This window comes from Pinus tabuliformis, chromosome 5_2 (genome assembly GCF_031772625.1).
Source record: "Pinus tabuliformis cultivar Carrire ecotype Pingquan chromosome 5_2, CPIR1, whole genome shotgun sequence".
Classification (NCBI taxonomy): Eukaryota; Viridiplantae; Streptophyta; class Pinopsida; order Pinales; family Pinaceae; genus Pinus; species Pinus tabuliformis.
Window position 1 is genome coordinate 1,005,048,651 of NC_142306.1, and position 16,434 is coordinate 1,005,065,084.

Genomic DNA, 16,434 nt, shown 5'->3' on the forward strand with positions numbered 1-16,434 from the left:
GTTTTCCTAATTTCCAGACCACGTGAGGTGCACCTGACCTTGCGCACCTAGTTATCAGCTCTTGTAATCCCTGAACCGCCTAATTATCATGTACCATTTTCATACATGTCTCTAAAAAGGTAGTTAACAAAGAGGGATCCATTCCTCGCTCAGTTGGATCACTACTACCTGAAGTAGAGACCTACGTGAAGCTCTTCTGAGCTTCCGTAGATGTCCCCTTTACCTATTCCACCTTAAAGCCGACATCGCGACCCTTCCCATCTTCTCCATGTTGTTTCCTCACATCTCCTCCTGTAGTTGTGCCACTCCTCAGTACCATGTTTATGCTAGGGTCATCTTCATGTGGTTTAGCCCTAATCATTTGGACATTTCGCATCGTCGTGGGTTGTGCTGCTCTTTTCTCGCGTATCTGTGCTATCAGTGTGGGGAAATCTATCATTTCATGATCAAACTGCTCACAGTAGGGGCACGATATTCTGGTCGGGTTGGTACAATCATGCACGTAGTGCCCTGGTCCTCCACAGTTGTAATAGATTAGCTACTTGCGACCCCTTCCTGGTCCCATTCCTCGTCGTCCTCGTCCATGTCTCTGGTACCCACCGCGCGCTATCGTCGCAACTGGATCCTGACCTCGCGCTTTAGTCTACATTCTATAGGTAGGTGATCAATCCATCAATAATTGATAACTACATCAGTCTCGCTCCTCGTAGCCCATCGATCTACAAAATTTGCAAAACCACTGTTGGGGGGTCTGGTTAAATTTTGGCAGTATGTAACAGTGGTTTGTGTTGTACTTTCCTCCCACCTGACAAATTGCACACCAGAGCGAGGGTGTCGTGCTTGGCCCCACTTGTACCTCTGGTCACAATGGTGTTGATCCCCCTGCTGCCACATAGTTCGCAAAGATTGGAGAGTGATCCTTATCATGGCCCTGGCTTCTACATTTTATACACCACACTTCCTCCCGGGCCTCTGGCCAGGGCGACTTTTCTTGTCTTAAACTCTACATCTCTAAGCATAGGTTTTGTATTTGCACGTGGATTTGTTGAACTCCTGACCTAGATCCTGTATTGGAGTTTCATGCAACCTCATCGCTGTCTCCAATGCTTACAACTTGGGTTGAGATCTTTTGCTATGACAGTGCTATCTTCAAATGTGGTGTCAATGATGCCACAAACCACGAAGAGTGTTGTGCATCTACCAGTGTCATGTTAGCCTCACAGATTGTACCCTTCAATCTTTGATCTAGATCCCATGGGGTTTCACTAGGCAACATCGCGATCTCCTTGAACCTGATGATCAACTGCATCTCTTATTTCGGCCAGCTAAATTCTTTTTTCAATTTAGCCCAGATCTCTATTGTTCCCACATTTGGGTGATCGCTTGAGTACTTTATATACCATTTCAGCGTGCAATCCTACAGTGCGCTAACCAGGGTAGCCTTTTTGATGTTATCGTCCATAACTCCATGCGCTTCCCATACTACCCTTACCATGAACCAAAATTGTTCTGGATCTTCGCTTCCTACTCCTTTGAATACTGACAACTGGATCACGCTCATCATGTTTAACCTCTAGTTTGCACGTCGGAGTGCTAGGACCTACTATGAACTCGTACCGCTCCTGATCCAATCAATCCTCAAGCTCTTTCTTCCTAGGGTTCCAACGTCCTGAAATTAGACATCCCTTATGCAGATCCTGGTCCCAACAATGGAACCATTTGTTGGCTTATTGGGGCCTGACCCAGGTTCAGAAGAGTTATTGGCCAAACAAATCCCATGCTACCGGCCATTTTGGCAATAGTCCATGTAACGCGGACTGAAGTCTCACCCGAGGTAGCAGGAGAGGGTGCTGGAACCAGGTTTCCGCACCCTTGGGGTGTCTAGATGTGTTTTGGAAGGTTTGTGAACTGATCTGTGGCCTCGCGCCACTCTGCTTCTACATAGATTTGCATCAAGGCACTTCCTTAATAGTTATTATTTATGAGGTTGTTATAGATCATATCTATTCCTTGCAGTTTTTAAGTAACCATTTAATAGACATATCCAATACGCACACCCAAAAATGTTATAGATTTGCATAAATTAAAAACATAAGCATAGCGCACAGATCAAAACAAATATACAAACCAAAAATTAACCAGAACCACAATGTTTCAAAGTCCACACATTATTTCAGAACTAGCTTATCTTTATTAATATTCTTAATTCAGTACAATTCACTTCCTTCCCTGCGCACATGGCTGCGGGGGTCCATGCACATAGCTACGGACTCTATCAGGCCTCCGCAAACACAGTTGTGGAGCCTCTATCCAACTACTAACACTTCACAACCTGGACGTATAGACTCAGAGCAAAATTACTTTCAAAAACCCATAACACCGTTCTCCAACAAAAACTGACTTCTACCCTTAGAGCCTCGCTCTATTTATACATTCCCATGGTCCATGGACTATGGGCAGGCTGACTTACTTCCTATTATTCTATATTATTTTTGGGCAGACAACCCATTAACACGACCTATTACATTTCGTGCTCTGTGCTTTTCAGATATTTACAATATTATTATCCTAACTTACATGCTTTAAGCCCCAAAACCATTACGCGGGGCCTCTGCTACCCAACACTCACACATATGTTCATGACTTACGTAATTGGTCATTAATTAGATGGTGTCTACCATGTTTGACTCCAACTCATTCATTCACATGGTTAGACTCGTACATTGGTTTGTCCTACGAATGAGATATAAGACCCCGGATCTAGTTTCATCCATTCGGATTGCGATTTAGGATTAATACAAGATCACAATGTATGATGACTATGAGCATACATGGATTCATCTAGTCAAGGGTCCACCATTAGTCATTTGTGGACTTGTATTTTGATCATTGTACATGTAATTTTAGCTTATATGTTGAGTATGGGTATGCCTCCCTCGGCAAAGGTGTCATGATGTGAACGTATTGTAATAGATGATGATCTTGTCAGTTGTTATTGATCTTGACTTGTTACAAAGTAAATCACTTCAGTCATTGGATTTCATTTTTAACTTTTTGCTTTAGGGGGGAATCTGTTATAGGCCATTTTTTCACGTCTGGTCAATAGGCCTTCAATTGGATCAATCAAAATCCTTTGACCTCCTCATCATCCTTGCATAAATCCCTAAGCATGACTCATTCCAATCCCTGAGTTCCTACCTAAAAACACCTTGTTTTAGTCATTTCAAGGACCAATGCTCCGTAGCCTCCTATTGGACAATGTTTACTACTAGTTTGCTCCATTGTGGTCTGCATTGATCACCTACAAGTTTCTCCACTATGCACCTGCGTTAATTCTAGAAATTTTGTAAAAGTAGATAATATCGTAGCCTCTTGTTCCATAAGCTTCTAGGATTTGTTATAACCATTTACCTCAGATAAAAGTCTCGAATCCTATCCTATCCTAGCATGGATTTTTCATCCTTTATCCATTGATATCATCCTCCCATCAAGAGTGAATCTCAAGCCCTAATTGGTAAAATCATAACAATTCACGAAATACTTGCTTCACCTATATATTTACTTCCATCTGTAGAAAATGGGTTGGCTTTTGGAGAGTGATTATAACCTTATGTTGCTGATGTGATATATATCTTTCCATGCATTAGGGTGATTAGAGGTTCACTTTGTGATAAGGAAAGGACAAGTCAACTTGGAGGAGCTATTTTACAGGATCAACACCTATTTTTGGTTGTAACTCACTCAATTTCTATTAATGCAAAGAGTTCTTCGTTTTCCTATATATAATATTATGGTTTCATATATTTCAATACCATGTTGATCTATTGAATAAAGTGATTATATGATGCTACATAGATTTCACGGATCGTTTCCTTGTGTTATTTGATTGTACAGTTTCTAATAATACCAATCGAAGCTAGCATTCAAGAATTCAAGACAAGGAAGGAGTGAACCATACGATAGATTCCAGGTAGGCTTCATCTCGTTATCTATGTACTTTATGGAAATCATTAGTCCCTTTGTCTTTTTTTGTTGTAGGTCAGTCCACTAGTCCTAGGGAAGATAACTTTTTTTCGCAGTCGTAGATTTGGCATAACACATTTGATGAAGGTGGGTCATCTAGTGTTAGGTGCATTATGTTTTTACGTTAAAGTGGTTTCATTTAATGTTTAAGCAATTCTAATTTGGCATACAAGTCAAATTTGGATTATAGATTGTTATTGGTTATGTTACTGCAACCTGTTGGTTATCATTCCCCCCTAATCTATTGTGGCAATCCTTAAGGTCCATGTTATTCATACTTAGTAGTTGTCATAATTCCATTCATTTCGTTATCCCATTTTTTGATTGGATAATGTTAGTGACTCACGTTTTTTCCCTATTGGCCTTCTACAATAAGAAGAATCGATTAGATATACCCAAAGTCGATGTGGTTGTAATGAAAGAAACAGATGAGACAACTATCAAAATGAAAAGGAGTAGCATGTGATATAAAGCAATCGAAAAACCAATTATAGTTTGAGACCTACACCCTCTTATATATCCACTTGTCTCTAAAGTATAGCATGCATATCAAAATACAAGGAAATATCAATAAACACCATTTCCTAATTAAAGCAATAAATTTTCCATCATTAAAGGGGGAATATATCATCATTATTACATGATAAATAAATTAACCTTGTTAAAAAACCTTATTAACAAAATAAAAGGGGAAATATGGAGCTCGAAAAAACAAATGGAAGGGAAGCAACTCAAGCAACTAGGAAATTCCTTTCCAAAGTTGCTCATGGAAAATGGCTTTACATAAATTAGTATATGTTTATGACACCTGATGAGCGTAGGTATTGCAGCCAGGATGTTGCAACTCCTAGGGTTACCAACTTTACTTATCAATCTGAGGTTCGTACAAAATTGGAGGTGATTGTTCTATATACACAAGTAGAAGTGAATGTACTGCCTGTTTTCACTACTCATCTGGCAAGAGACCCTAGGGGTTGCAAGCTAGACTTCTATAGGGTCAGAAGAAGCTTGCATTCGATGGAAGGAGAGCAAATCTATTCTAAGGGAGAGTGTTGGGTAGCGGAGGCCCACGTAACAGTTTTGGGTATGATAGCCTAGAAATTAAGATAAAAAATATTGTAAACCTCGAAATATGCAGAGTGCGAAATGTAAAGGTCAAGTCAAAGGGTTGTCCACCCAAGATATAATATAGAATAATAGGAAGTAAGTCAGTCCATGGACCATAGGAAGGTATAAATAGAGCGCGGCTCTATGAGGGAATGACAATTCTTTTTTGGTATGATCTTGGATCTGAATTGTAATGGGTTTTTGAGGAGAAAAGTATGAAAGCATTTGTAAGTCTGGGTCGAGCGTTTGGGGTGGTGGATAGAGGCTCTGCAGCTATGTGCACAAAGTCCTAGAAGAGTCCCCAGTTGTGTGCACGGACCCCTGCAACTGAGTGCACAGGTCGGATCTAGATGTATTGGTGATAAAGTGGAAATAAAGATAAGTTGCTTCTATAATTCTGTGTTAAATCTAAATTATCGCTGATCTGACTTTTTGTATGATTAATATAATTGTTTGATCTATGCGCATATGTCTATGTTATGAATGTATGTGAATCTAAGTTTATTCTAAGTGCGTGAACTAGTTAAATCTGTTAAATGTTTGCTTATAGACCCTGCAAAGTGGATATGATATATACAAGTAATTAATATTACGAACTAACACGGATCTAGATCTACGCGGAAGTGGAGTAGCGTGAGGCTATAGAAAGACGCGCGAACCCTCCAGACCACATCTAGACATCCCAAGGGTGCAGAAACCTGGTTCCAGCACCCTCCCCTGATACCTCAGGTGAGATCTCATTCCGCGCTCTACGAGCTGTTGCCGAAGGGGCCGGTAGCTGCTGGATTTTCTTGGCTAAGTGATTCTTCTGAACCTGGGTCAGGCCCATACAAGCCAACAAATGGTTCCATTGCTGAGACAGGGATCTGCCTAATGGGTGTTTGATGTGAGACACGGGGACTCTATAGAGAAAGAATTAAAGGATCGAAGGAACAATAGTAGTTCGGAGTACATTGACAAGGGTAACAATGACGAGCGCTATCTAGCTACCGGTATTCAAAGGAGCAGGAGGCAAAGACCCAGAACAATTTTGGTTCATATTAAGATCAGTATGGAATGCACACTGAATTACGGATGATAATATCAGAAAGGCTACCTTAGTCAGCGCGCTGTAGGACCAAGCGCTGACATGGTACATAAAGTACTCAATCGATCACCCAACGGCAGGGACAACATAAATCCAAACCGAATTAAAGAAAGAGTTTAGCCGACTGAAGTCAGAAACACAGTTAATCATAGGGTTCAAGGAGATCACGATGATGCCTGGTGAAACCTCATGGGATTTGGACCAAAGACTGAAAAGTACTATTCGTGAGGCTAACATGACATTGACGGATGCACAACACTGCGCTTGGTTTATGGCATCCTTAACACCACATCTGAGGATGGCTTTGTCACAACTGTTAAGGGAGAATGTCCCCTAGGGTCTTGGGTTGATACCCTAGCAGAGTGGGGGTTATCTATAAAGAAAAACATACATTCCACACAGCCATGATGCTAATATAAACAAACTATGCAAAGAGGGGTGCACCTGGGGGTCCTTCGTTTGGGAAGATCCAGCTAGGGTCCAAACCCTCTTGGAGTTCCTTTTGCTCCTTCAACCTGCAAAACAATCAATTCAAGAAAACATAGCAGTATATGGACTTAACATCATAAAGAAATCAACTTCATATCATATTGAAATTTAGTTATGCAATTGAAATAATCATTCATTTGTGAACCATAACATTGATATCATAAACATGAAGAAGATTCATATCAGGAACAAGACGAGTGTTTCTTTTATTATAGATAACTAAAGTACAGAAAGGAATGATTTCACCTGAGTCTTCCTTTCATAGGCTCCAAGCGGAACCATCCTCCGGATTCATCCAATCTCAAGCCTTCAACAAGGTCCTTCCATAACTCACTCAAGGATATCTCAACAAAAAGACATCATAACTCAAGGAAACAAGGGTTTCCTATAATGGGGGAAGTGCTGGAAGCATAGGGATCTTCAGACCTAATCTAGGATAATCTCAATAGAGTGATCTTTCTCTCTCTTCTCTCCTCCCTTAGGCCTTCCCATTGAAGCCTTTTTATACTTCTCCCAAAGTAGTTTTTTAGTTGGGAATTCATTGGGAACAGTTGGGCCATGGGCACTAATAGGTAATCAACAGGTAAAACCCACGATCTCCACCCGAAATTAAGGAGATTTAATTTTTTTAAGTGTTTTAAGACATATACGCGGGTTGGGTATAGACAGACCTGCATACACATGCGTTTAGCTCAGGGCAATGTCACATATAGGGAGTAAAACACTTTTTTTTAAGTATTTGGACCAGGTTTGGAAGGAGGGGTTGCCCTAGGCCATGAGTGCAGCATCACAAACATCAAGAGTGAGATTTGGAGCTATAACAACAACATAAGATCTCAACCCAGGCTCAAGCATTAGAGATAGCGATGAGGTTACACGAAACTCCATTACAAGACCTGGGGTTGGGAGTTCAGCAAATCCAAGTGCAGATCCGAAATTCGTGTTTGGAAATGAAGAAGTTAAAACAAGAATAGGCACTGTGACCAGAAGTCCTGGAGGACGTATGGTGTATAAAGTGCAGGAGCCAGGGACGAGATAAAGATCACTGCCCAATCTCAGTGAATTATATGGCAATGAGGGCACCAACACCATTGCGACTAGAGGCACAGGCAGAGCCAAGCACAACAACCCCGCTTTGGTGTGCAATCTGTCAGGTGGGAGGAAAGCACAACATTGATAACTGTCATGTATTGCCAAAATACAACCAGACCCCCTAACAGCTATTTTGCAACTTTTACAGATTGGTGGGCCATGAGGAAAGAGACTGTCATAGCTACCAATTATTAATGGACCAGTCACCTACTTACAGAATGCAGACTGAGGTGCGAGGTTAGGATCTAGCCATGGTGATCACGTGCAGTGGGTTCTAGGGCCATGGACAAGGACGGGGTGGAATGGGGACATGAAGGGGTCGAGGTCAGCTAATCTGTTACAATTGCGAAGGTCCAAGACATTACGTGCGGGATTGTACCAACCCAACTAGAATTTCATGCAATTATTGTGAGCAATTCGATCATGAGCTAATAGATTGCCCTACGTTGATAGCACAGATTCATGAAAAAAGGGCAGCGCAACCAACAACAACCCAAAACGTGCAGATGATGAGGTCCGAACCCAGTGAGGAAGATCCCAATGTCAACATGGTACTAAGAAGTGGCATGGCCACAGGAGTGGCTAGAAGGAACTTAAGTAAGGAAGACACAGGGGTTGGTAAGGAGACATATCTGGAAGCTTGGGAGAGCTTCAGGGATGTCTCTACCCTAGGTAGTCGGGATCTGCCTGAGTCAGACAGGGATCCCTCGATGATAACTACCTTTTTAGAGACATGTATAAAATTTCTTCGTGACAACAAGGTAGTTAAAGGCTTATAGGAACTGATAAATAGATGCGTAGGATGGAGTGAACCTCGCGTAGTTCGAAAGCTGGGAAGACATGCATCACGGAACAGGAGGGAAATGCGACTAACAGCGCAAATCGATGATTATGAGATGGATCAGCTCATTTTGGATCTGGGCTTAGATGCCAACGTACTGCCTAAACAGACTTGGGAGTACATGGGTAAGCCTACACTACAATGGTCCCCTATCCAATTGCGGATGGAAAACCAGCAGAAGGTCCTGCCCATGGGAAGGCTACAAGGAATTACGATAGATATTGATGGTGCCAGTACTTGAACGGACTTTGAAGTGATTGAAATCATGGATGAAAGTACACCTTATCCTATCTTGTTAGGAATAGACTGGGCCACCGACATGAATGGGGTTATTAATTTAAAGAAGCAGACAATGATATTTCAAACAAAGTCTCTTTGCGTAGTCATTCCACTAGATCCAACTGAAGGACCACACTATATTAAACCTGTGCACAATAAAGAGAGTGACAACGAATCAGACAGTATCTACAGAATGGCTTCACAACGGGAAGAATGGTTCAATACAACGAAGGATAGAAGGATATCACAGGGCTATGTAGAGTCTCGCACCACCAATTCAAATGAAGAAGACAAGCGATGGCATAACAAGTTGAACGGAGTGACCATGCTACACTGAAACATGATGACTAAATCTCTGTACTGCGTAAGGGCCCAGGATCGCAAATTGCCAACGTATGATGGGCTGACAATAATAGATGAATTCTTGACCAAACTGGAAATCACAGTACTAGAGCACCAATGGTTTGATGTGTTGAGATGGGCATTGTGGGTGACACCTGCACAATGGTGGGGTACACATGAAGGGACTTTCAAAGATTGGCACGCCTGTAGGCGTATGATGAAGATCAGATTCGGGAAGCCAGAACTACGTATAACGGAGAAATACGATGGACGTGATGATCTGTGCATGCACCTTACCAAATGGATCAAAGCCTACAGAGAGGTACCTCAACTAGAATGGGTGCACTTATTTTATCACACCCTGGACATCATTCCTAGAAATTGGTATACTGCTCCGGCACGACACAGGAGAGTGGAATATTTTGCGTGAAGCATTTTTATCAACATTCCTCTTTGGAGATCAATGGATGAATCCCATGGACAACGTGTTGCTGCTGGTAAAGGACTCCATTTTCAAGACGCCACTAGAACCAAAAGAAACTGTGCGGCCTGACTAGTCGCGGCAGATGAGCCAGGCCCTCGAATGCTATAATGTCGAGGTAGAAGATGATGAGGATGATCCGTGAAACGTTAATATTCTGGAATAAGAGGGAAGCCGTAAGGTGCACAGACTCGAAATCAAAGATCCAAATATCACGGAGCCATTGAAAACGAGACAATTCAATATCGAAACAGAAGAGGAGTCAAAGTATGCAATGCTTGGGGACTATTACGATAATGCCACAGTAGAGAAGGTCGTCGAATTGCTTCAGAAATATCCAGATTTGTTCCCAACAAAAATCATGGAGCTAAAAGGGATCCTAGATGACCTGGGAATGATGAAGATAACATTGAAGCCAAACGTGAAACCAGTTAAGTAGCGACCCTACCGATTGAATCCAAAATATAAAGAAAAGGTCCGCGATGAACTGGACAAGATGTTGTCAGCAAGAATTATTGAACCAGTCGAGGAGTCCGACTGGCTAAGTCCGATGATTATGCGAGAGAAGAAACAAAAGGGTGAGATTTTCATCTGCATGGATCTTAGGAAGCTCAATGATGCCTGTGTTAACGATCCGTTTCCAACACCATTTACTGATGAGGTACTGGAAAATGTGGGGGGGCAGGAAGCCTACTCCTTCATGGATGGGTTCTCAGGATACCACCAGATCAAGATCACGCCAGAGGACAGGAGTAAAACAACGTTCACCATTGAATGGGGTTTATTTCAGTACACGGTGATGCCCTTTGGACTGAAGAACGTGCCAACGATATTTTCACGAATAGTGGTAGCGACATTCAAGGAATTTATACACAAGTTCTTAGAGGTCTATCTTGATGACTGGACCATGTTTGGACTGGTTAAGAAACATGTAGTGAGCTTACGGTTAATGTTAGATACTTGCCACCAACACCAGATTGTGTTAAACCTAAAGAAGTGTACTTTCCTTGTCCCATTCGGGAACCTGCAGGACCATGTGGTTTGTAAGCAAGGCTTGATGGTGGATCTGGCAAAGATAGTTGTCATACTCAATCTGCAAGCACTGCAAAGTCTTAAACAACTACGCACCACACTGGGACACGCAAGCTACTATCGGAAGTTTATCAAAAGCTACACCGAGATCATGGCTCCTATCGAACAGTTACTAAAGAAGGATGCTACTCATTGCTAGAATGAGGAATGCAACAAAAGTCTGGAGACACTTAAGGAAAATATGGCATCCGCCCCTATATTGGTCTTTCTGAAATGGGATGTCGAGTTTCATGTGCATGTTGATGCGTCATGTATCACATTGGGGATGGTACTTAATCAACCAGGAGAAGAGGGAATTGACCATTCGATTACGTTTTCCAGTCGTCGGTTGTCAAAAGCTGAGAAGAATTACTCCACGACCGAGCGAGAGGGATTAGCAATGGTATACGAACTTCAAAAATTTTGCCACTATCTGCTCGGAGGCCACTTGAAGATGCATACCGATCACTCTACGTTAAAATACCTAGTGAATAAGCCTGTGTTGGGTGGTGGGCGCATTTGTAGATGGTTGCTATTATTCTAGGAATATGACTTTGAGGTCATCGTAAAGCTGGGACGTCTAAACGTAGGACCAGATCACCTGTCTCGAATTAAGACTGGCGAAGAGCCGACAAATCAAGAGGATGAACTCCTGGATGCACAACTATATGTGGTGCACACAACGGATGGCCATTTTGAGGATATAATCCATTTCTTAACTAAAGGCACTACACCGTAGGGATATTCTATTCAATAGAAGAAGGAATTAGTGATACGCGCAGCAGACTTCACCGTGATTGCAGGACACCTCTACAAAATGTGCAATGATGAAATATTGCGTAGGTATGTCCCGGAGTTCGAGCAAGCACAGGTCCTAGCTGAAGCACATGGGGGGGTTGCTAGTGGACATTATGCGGGTTGCACCATATCCCAGTAGATTCTTCACATAGGATTATGGTGGCCCACTTTGCATCAAGATTTGAAAGCATACTGCCAAGCCTGCGACATATGTCAACAGACAAGGAAACCATTGCGGAGAGATGAAATGTTGCTTCAGCCACAGATGACGCTCCAGCCATTCAAGAAGTGGGAAATTGACTTCGTAGGACCTATTGAGCCATGAGGAAAGATAGGCGCATGCTATATCATCACTGCGACAGAATATTTGACCCGATGGGCAGAGGCACAACTAGTAAGGATTGCACGGCTACGACAACTGTGAAGTTTTTGTTTGAGAATGTACTGACAAGGTTTGGATGTCCCAACATTCTCATGAGCGATTCGGGAAAGTATTTTCTGAATGAAACGATCAACACACTCACTGAGGAGTACGCCATAACACCCACAAGTGAATGGGACGGTTGAGGCATTCAACAAAATCTTGGAGACTGCATTGACCAAGGTCTATAATGCGCAGCGAAATGACTAGGAATTGTGCATCCATGCTGTGCTATGGGCATACCTAACTACGTGCAAGAATTTGATGGGCCAGACACCTTTTCGGTTAGTTTATGGCAAGGAGGCCATTATGCCTATGGAATATATTGTGCCTAGTCTATGGATGGCAGCAATAACAGGTATGGTAGACCGTGGGTCTTTGGAGGAAAGGCTCGCACCGCTAGAGGAACTGGAGGAGGAATGGTTTTTGGCTGGATTCCATTAGCAAGTACAGAAATATCACAAGAAAGCATGGCATGATCACCATATCAAGGTGTGTACCTTCAAGGAGAATGATCTAGTATTTCTATATGACAATAAGTTCGAGAAATTCCTTGGCAAACTCTAAATGCATTGTTTGGGATCCTATGTCATCAAAGAAGTTACTGATGGGGGCGCGGTTCAACTTACCAAAATCAATGGAGACCCATTCTCGGGCCAAGTGAATGGTAGTCGAATAAAGCTCTACACGGGCAAGCCGACCACTTGACTAAGCAGAATTGCTAAACAACACTAATCTAATAACAACTATCTAAGCTGCAAAAGTAAAAGAGAATAAAATTATCCTAAGGTGCAGGCAAAGGAAACTCAGCTAAGTCTGTGCTTAAGAGGAAAAATGGTCGGAGATCAAAATTGGTCAAAGGAGGACGTGAGGGAGAAATAGTGCATGAGAACCATTGGATCAGGCACATGAAAGGTAATTGAACAGTTGAGATCAGATCGTAGGAGGGTACGGAGGTAGATGGGTGAACAAGGTTAACTAAGAGGATGGACGATTGAGATTATCTCATGGAGGTGAATTCAAGAGATGGATGGGTGGAATCAATCTCCAGATGGATGGTGGAGATCGGCCAAGCCAGTTGGCGATCAGGTGAAGCGACAACTATCAGATCAAACAAGGCAGATTGATGGTGGGATTTTAAGGTGATAAAATGATCAGGGTGATGCGATGGCTGTTAGATTAAGATACAGATAGACTGTGGAGATGGGAGTGCTTAAAGGAACGTGCAGAAATGGGGGAGCAGGTTTAGAGGGCGGTAGGAAGTATATCACAGTTGTAAGTGGTTTCCTAAAATTTTACATGATTAGCTTCCTCGGGCAACACATAGCACAGGGAAACCACTCATTTTCTGTGCCCTTGGGCGTATAACGATCGGACAAAAATCCATGTGATATCGTGTGAAGGCCATTGGATCTGGCAAGGCAGATCTACAATGGAGATTTCACTAAGTGGGTTGGTGAGCTGGTGTGCGATAGCCATAGGATTTGTCAAGGCAGATCGACGGTTGGGATTTAAAGTGCACAAAGTCAAACACTAAAAGTGAATTCAGGTGGTGATTGGTTAGTTTTTCTATGTCAGGCGATCTACAGTTAAAAACTGTGTGAACGTGGATTAAAAGCTTCTGCTCAGCTTTTCATGCTAAAGGAGAATGACAGGGATGTGAGGGAAATCAAATGACGGGAAGAGAGCGAAGGAGCAAATGACCATTAAAGGAACAGAGTGATATGAAATGAGCTCAGTGACTATGTTAAACAAAAAACTCCCTGTGAAAACCAAAACCCTGTGTTTTTGGGGTTGTTGCAGGGTTTCTTCGTCATGTCATGGTCCCAGAGGGAGGAGGTGAGGCTGAGACACCTGTGGGCAACCTTGTGCATCTTTCCTTTGCTACCATGCTAATTGAATGAAATCATACATGAAGCAAATTGAAACACAACTAATCTGTTATGCCCTGCTATAATGGAAATGCAGCTACTTAAAAAAAAACATAAAAGTAGGAAACTACTTAAGTAAATGAATAGAACCAGAAATCTATGCTATCATGTTGTAATGGGAATGAACTTATTGAAGAAAATGAACAACCAAACCATGCATCTATGCTACTACTGTAATGGAAATTAACTACTTCAACACGTGAACACAAATCTATGCTACTTAACAATAAAATAAAGAGGAGCATTGACTGCTAGGGTCAGGCCCTAACCCAAGAGCTTCAGCCCTTTGAGTTAACTCAGTGCTAGCTCAAAACAAAACTCATCTTCATTATAAATCAAATACTGTTACGAGACTTGTAGCTTGAAAACAAAGTAGAGTTCTTCCTAACTCTTGGTGACCGTTGGTGACTAACTGACTGTGTCTAACTAAAAAAACTAAGGTCCTAAGCCTCTCTATTTATACATCTAAGTCTCCAATGACTTCCCTCAAAAATTAGGGAGGCACAGCTCCCAACTCAATGACAAAATCATGCTTTCCCTTTCACTAGCTTGGTTGCCTTCTAGTAGAGAGTCTGCTTGTACTTTCACTTGCTTGGCTGCCTTCTAGTACACCTGATTTGGCTGTTTGCACCTTCACTTGCTTGGTTGCCTTCTGTTGCTCCTGATTTGACTGTTTGTACTTTCAGCGAATGGAGGGATATTCAAATGTAGGGGAAGTAAATGAGGAGGATTTACCTCCTTTAATTCCTCTCCCTTATCCCATTCGAGTTTTTACCAATGTCTTTACCATAGTTCCTTGCTTTTATCTTTTATCCCTGCATTTTCCTTGCTTTTATCCTTTATTCTTGCATTACATGCACATTAGACCACAAAGAAAAATATCCAAATTTACTCATCTCATAAACATAATATAATAAAAAGTATGCAATAAGTTGTGATAATAGTTGGTTTGACTAATCTTGGAGGTGAATTAAGGTCAAATAAGGCCCATATAATTACTCAATGATGAGGCTCATCATCACCCCCCTACTGAAAATGTTGCTCATCCTCTGAGTAACTTAGTGGATTTGGTAGCCTCTCTTACATCTCATGCCTCTGCTATGGTCTCTTCTTCTTGTTCATAGAAGCCTACTTTCCTTTCTACTTCTTCCCACTGATATTCTATGATCTTCAAGCTATGTGGTAGCATTTTCCATCTCCTTATGCAAGCATGTATATTATCATTTCTTAGCAGCCTAAACGTGTCCCCAAGATGTGAAATTGATTTCTCTTGGGAAGTAAGATATCTAAGTGTCAGCTGAGGAACATTTGCAATTAGATTATTGGTGCAGATTAGGGCCATGGGATTTGATTGTTCAACTTCTTTTGTGTCCCTGAAGCCACATAGATCTTTTGTTTCTAGCTGCTCTTTCTTCATTTTTTTTTTTTGTTTCAATGCCTTCTTCCTCTTCTATTTCAGCATCATGTTCCTTTGTATTAGTGTCTCCTTCATCATGTTATCCCCATCTAGATCTGTATCTTCTTCTTCTTGTTTTGCCTCCTCCTCATTGACAGAAGGACTAACACCATAGATGAAGGTTTTGATGTCAACCTCAGCTGGTAAGTCATTGAATATTATCCATGTTATAGGGATCTCGAGGTTTTGGAGGGCATCCTAAATGAGGATTCTGATCAACCCATGGTGAACTAACTGTTGGGAATTTCCTTTCTTTTCTTTGCTATTGGAGTCCATGAGTGATTGCATTAGAAAATAGGGTATGTTGAGGCTTTGATGAACTGGTGTTTCTACCCCAAATCTTAACTCTTCAAGCATTCTAAAGTGGTAGTCATAAACACATTGTATCTACCCTCACATGAGATATAATTGATGAGCATCTTACTTGTGAGGCTTGAAGAGGAAATGAGAAAAATCTTGGGAAAACAGAGCTTCTTGTGCATGTAATCCACTAGCATTTTAGAGGAAACTGGCCAACTTTTTACTTATAAACCAACTACCCCTTATCCGTTACAACTTTTGATCAAATTATGAATATGAGTGAGTGAGCACGATACTTACATGTGGCCTTAATTCCACGCTATAGTTGTCAAAGATCATAGGTGTTGTTGATGGTTATTCTTCTTCCTCCTCTATTGTCTGCTGATGGTTTCTTGACTGCAGATCTGATGTTGTTGCTATTGTTGTATGATCATCTTTCTTCCTCTTTTGTTTTCTACTGATGGTGTCTGTGACTACAGATATGATGCTACTGAATGGACAAAGGGAGTAGGAGTGTGTGTGAAGACATGGATGATGGTAATGGATGAGGTGAGGGGTCCTTGTAGAAAACACAATTCTCACCTGAATCAGAGCAATGAAGTGAAAAAAATGGAATTTATGGAGGGATGCATGGTAAGGAGTGGAGGAGATGAAAATATCTAAGGCAGGGCCTCCTTTGGATATTCTCTTTGCTCCCTGATTGTCTTTCTCATCCT